Below are 6000 nucleotides of genomic sequence, written 5' to 3' on the forward strand. Positions count from 1 at the left end.
TGTTAAGCCCTCATCATGTTGAGACTATAGTAGTAATTCGAGGCACTAAAATGGCCTCGCATGGATGGATGGCCAACATCATGATAGAGAATGCATGTTCATCATGAAATGAAATGTACACTAAAATCCTGGAATATTATTTATATTCTTTAATTCTTTATGATAATTTTCTATAATAAAATTCACTAGGATTGGAAATATCTGTTAGTACAGTTTCTTCATGCTGGGTACATTTGGTTTAGAGCCAAGTTTGGCCTACCAAATATCTGGCTAGCCAATATACTGGTTAAGCATTTGGGTCCTCATTATTTGGCCAACTGGCTAAAAGTTGAACTAGAGTTGACATAAGGTTTGTCTAGACTCCTGACCTGCAACCCCCAATGGAGAAACCCAAACCACGAGCTCCCCACCGCCCCCAACCGTCCTCCTCCTTGCCGCAGCCAAGGTTGCCTCGGGCAAGACCTCACGTCCACCAAGGACAATGGCATCGAGGCACCTTTTCCTGGATCCCATCCTTAGCTGCGGGGAGCCAAGTATGTTGGTCGTTTTCTGGTTGGCACAAGCAGTTGGCCAGCCGTTTCTTTGTATGATACTTCTCAAATGTATCTATAATTTTTTTAGTACCTATGTCATGTTATCATTTTGACATGATTCTTGCATCAATTTATAGACTAACCTGTTAACTTAATGCCTAGTCTCGCATGTTCTAGGATTTTCAAGAAAATCAGCTTTATCGGGCTCGAAAAAATCCATGAAAAAATCAGCAAAAGTTTGGCATCCACAAGCATCCACGGGAAACCACATAGGTTGGGGTAACACCCACATGCCCCACCCATAAGGGGGCTTGTGGTGGTGCCACATGGCCCCCATGCTCTATTTCTCGCCTCTCGGTCCTTGTGCCTTCATATACTTCTCAAAACCTCAAGAATTTTTACACCCTAATTATTTTTTGCCGCACCCTCAAAAAAAATTATTTTTTGCTGCTGCATGCACACATATGTTTTGTGATAATCCAGTTTGGATGCCATTTTCAAACTTCTTGCAGAAGGGAAGTTTCCTAAGTGGCCCATTTCCATCAAATTGAAGGTCACCATGATCACCTGTGAGTAAGTTTGTTTGGACTATGGATCCATAACAGTAGCTAGATTGTTTTATCTCCCTAACCTCTCAATAGAAAGATCATATGAGCTACCCCATGATTGTGATCCAACTGTTGTAATATTATGGTGTTATTTGTCGGGATATACTAAATTGACACTTTATGATCAGATTTATCGATTAACATTTTTTGGATCTATTTTGTCTATTTGTTGCATAATTCGTATTCATATATGCTATTTGATCTATTCTGTTTTCTGTGGCCAAGTTCAGTCTAATCTTCAAGAGGGGGTTGTGTATGATAGATAGGTTCAACCTTGCAAGTAATCTGTCACACTGAGTGAGTGGCAAAAAATTAGAACACTTGTAATGTGTTGTTTCCACTAGCACTACTAGAATCTAGGATTTCGCCTAGTTTCAAATGTTTGCCAGGTGCATTTTTTCGGGCAACTAGGAAAATAAATCTTTGTCGATTTCCTTTTTTTGTACTAGGCAAACAAATCTTTGTTGAGATTTTTCTTTTGCACTGGGCAAAAAATCTTTGATGATTACCTCCTTTTGCACTAGGGAAGCATTTCTTTTTTCTGTTTACATTTTCTTGACCATGCTATTTGCCAAGTATTTTTTTATTGCACACGGAGCACAATTGTTTTTGTTTGTTGTTTTCTTCTGCTTACTTTTATTTCTGTTCTAATGTATATTATATTTGTTTTCTCTTCCCCTTTTATGCTTTGTTCTTTTGTACGTCATTTATTTAAAAAAAATCAATTTCCTCCCCCGTCAATCTATTTTATTTTATAAGCATTATGTGAATTTTCTAGTCATTAAACATTATTGTTAAAATAAAAGGAGTCTTCGATGAATATAATGAAAAGCTTGCATGGATGGCTTGAAGAATCATATTTGTGTTCTTGAATCTATGTTTAGGCCATCCACAAGAAAAACTCTAAACATGAGGGTGCCAAGACTTGAACCCAAACATGTAGTTTACAAATTCCGAAAAACTTAAACTAACTATGAAATGTATGATGGTGAGGTTCCCTCGGATGCCACTTACATGTTCTGGTAAATAAATTAAAAGGTTAAGCAAAAGTTATGATGTAATATCGCCTAGAAACTAGACCATCTCCGAGGAAGAAAATAATTGTTAGCAACAACCCTTGTATCGTGACTAATGTTCTTTCTTCAATTATATATTTATATTAGTCATGCCAATTAGACAACTGAGTACGGTGTCAGTTCCGTGCAGGTGCTGGTTTATCTAGCAGATGGAATTGCTTCGAACAATTCTCGCGCTTCCTTGATATGTTTGTGGGATGGCACAAATAGTGGGTATCATGGCAGCACACAGGTCACACCACGGGCCAACGTTTTTCTACTGTAAACAAATAAATGCGGAAGAGAGAAAAGAGAAAAAGTTGCAGAAGTTTGAGCGGCACAAAAGGAATAAAGGCTGTAGTTAGGTGCCGTTCCATAGGTGCCAACACCCCAGCGCCCCCCCCCCCTTCATAACACCTGAGTTCAGATATATCAACTAGTAGGTTGAGAATACTTGACCACAAATTCAGCAATATTCTTGTCCGAGGAGCCTGCATTGCCTCCTTACTTTTTCTCATGCACCTAGCAGAATAGACCCGGGGGACATAGGTTCATATCTCTATGAAGGTGAGTTGCACATCACATGTATTTTACTGTAAGAGGCTCAATCTCACTACCAACTATGAAAGGCATCCACAGCCTTAACCTCTCCTCCTAATAGCACCCACCACGCAAACCTAAGACATCATATAGTACCTCTCCATCCTCCCTTCCATTCGCTTCTGCTATAGACTAGTGGTCGGGTTAAGTCCCAACAATGGTCAGTGAAGGCAGTGGTGGGTGCATATTTCCTCCAACGGCCTTTGGTGTTGAGATACAATCTATGGACGACGGCTTGAGCTAGAGGGCATGATTGTGCAGCGGCGTTCTCTCATGTAATAGGGGATGTGCAATCAGATTCCTCACAGTCACAACATGTTGCATATATCAGATTTGTTAATTGTTGTCACTCTGTCTTGCTACCAAATCACTAAAGCCAGTCGTTTTTATAAACTTCGGAACAAGGAAATTAGATAGGCACACACAACAGCTAATGAATCTATTATATCTCGAGCTATGGTTGGCCCCTGAGGGGTAGTGTATTATATGTAAGTGCTGACCATGTGAAGTTGGCGGGCACATTAGTTACATCCTTTAATGTCAAATAAATCTCATATCTTCCGGTGCTAGAATTTCTTCCTCTCTTTTTTATGGTTAGAATTACATGCTTTAATATCGCATCACTCTCATCGATCATATACTAAAAGAAAAATATAGAGGAAAATAGAGATATTGGCTAGAAAATTACAGTCGTCCCTCTTGCGTCCTCCTCCTTTGTTTGTGTCACCACCATCTCCTCGGAATTGTGTCCAGTGCGAGGACTTCATCATCCTTCCATTGGATCCAACATTGTGTTCATAAATGGGCTGTTTTTTACCATACGATCCAAAATTGAATCGGATTCCACTACCATTATGAGAATGGCACGACATTATGGAGAATCGATATCGCCACAAAAAAACATCAAATCCCCACTCTCTGGTTCCATGCAAAACAAAGGGCGACTCGGGATTATATCCATTGGAATGAAGATAAATAATGAAGGGAAACTTGCCCAAACTGCCATGAACAATTGACAATGAGGCAATTGGCATAGTGAACATTAAGAAAACTGGCATAGTGAACAACGAGGGAAATGGCATAGTGAACAACTTGGGATTATCTCCATTGTAACGAAGAAATTCAACAAAGGGCAACTTCACCGAACTCGACGATCCGGTACGCCATTGAGGCGGAAGAAAATTGACAACGAGGTTTGAGGACGGAGCCGAATCGCACGAACCTCATGGAGGAGGCAGAACGTAATCCTTGAAAGGCCCGCAATCATAGCTATGTTTAGAACAAACAACTCAATTTTTTATTTTTCCACCCCCACAAATAACATAATCTTGCAACGAAGATCCTAGCATGTTGCAGTCAACACCATTTTTTCTTACAAATAATGACATTTTTTTGACAAGTCTTGTGAATCCTTGCTAGCAATTTCGGCAGCATAACGCATGAGGAATAAATGCATGACTACAATCATTTGTTTTGCATTACAAACGATGCTTTACCCACTACAATATAAACAAAAATAAGTATCTGCCCTTGCTACAAATTCGGATCGACATCCTAGAGCACACTCAGTAAGCTTAATTTAGAAGAACTTTGCTTTTTGTCGACGCAAGAATGTATCTCACGTTGAATGTCAAGCATACATTGTCATGGGCAGATCCATGTACCATATCTCTTCTCGTGGACAACTTGTTGCTCCTGGTGATACCTCTTCCTTGACCCCCGAAACCATTTACGTTCCCCCACACACACACGACTACCTAAACTGAGCTTAAATTCAATAGTTCCACCTGCTCATTCCTTCACAAATAGCATGCTTTCCATCTCGACAAAATAGAAAATAACATCGAACTCAAGTTAAGAGGTTAGTTTGCACACCAAACAAACTAAAAGCAGCCCCAAATTTTTGATAACACAAAGTCAAACCAAGAAATCATGCAGATTGTTATTCTTGTTATTCCATACATGTAGCAATGTCCAGTTATGAGTAATCTAAACAATACTTACTACGTCCAATAGTATACCCGCACCAACCTTCACTTTGAATGATCTAATACCACCAGTCAGTTATGAGTACATTTTTTTACGCTGCTGATGAGGAGTACGTAGGTATTAGATCTACGACGAACACATGGGAGTACCAAAGATATTATTGTATGGCAGGCTTCATTAGGAAAAGTATAAGATAACTCATTCATTACAAGTAAATGGTTTCAAGACAACTAGGCAAGTATGATACCGTGAGACTGACTTTAATGTCTAAATTCATAATGTGGTTTTGTTAGTTCGTAGTAGAAAATATGCTAGCATCCTTTACCGGAAATTGAGGGCATCGTGCTTATTATGTATCCAGAACATGATTGATAATATACTCGAGTTCATATACGTATCTGAAAAAACTAGACAATTGTTGATCACATTTAGCACCCAAAAACTAGATCAAGTTGGAACATTCAGTAGCAAATACAAGGGACCCAAAAGAATTTTATGTTTTTTATAAGAAAATAATTGTTAGCAACAACCCTTGTATCGACGGCAATGTTCTTTGTTCAGTTATATTAGTCATGCCAATTAGACAACTGAGTACCGTACGTGTCGGTTGTGTGCGGGTGCTGGTTTATCTAGCAGATATAATTGCTTCGAACAACTCTCGCGCCTCCTTGATATGTTTGTGGGATGGCACGAATGGTGGGAATCATGGCAGCACACAGGTCACGCCACGGGCCAACATTTTTGTTCTGTAAACAAATAAATGGAGAAGAAAGAAAACAGAAAAAGTTGCAGAAGTTTGAGCCGTGCAAAAGGAATAAAGGGAGCAACGGTTAGCTGCCGTTCCACAGGTGCCAACACCCCAGCGCTCCCACTTACCACCCGCGGGACGACCGGTGCGGCCCTTCCTCCCCTCGCCGTCTAGCGCTGGTTTGCATGGCCAGGCGTTGCACGTGCGGCGTCATTGCGAGGCCAGGCGTTGCCCATGCGGCGTCATTGCGAGGCCCGCGGTGGCGGCCGCATTCCTCTTCTCGTTGCGGAACCCAGCTCCGGCGGGCGTTCTCCGGCAGCGGTGAGCTTCGGTGGGCGGCGCTCCGGTGCAGATCCGGCGGTTGTGAGGCAATGGCACTGCCCCTGGAAGGTGGTGGCGGCTAGTGGCGGGGGTTAGCCGGAGGCGCCCCGCGAGCACAGATCTGGGCCCTTTGGGCCTATCATGGT

This window comes from Hordeum vulgare, chromosome 2H, assembly GCF_904849725.1.
Source record: "Hordeum vulgare subsp. vulgare chromosome 2H, MorexV3_pseudomolecules_assembly, whole genome shotgun sequence".
In the NCBI taxonomy this organism is placed as follows: domain Eukaryota; kingdom Viridiplantae; phylum Streptophyta; class Magnoliopsida; order Poales; family Poaceae; genus Hordeum; species Hordeum vulgare.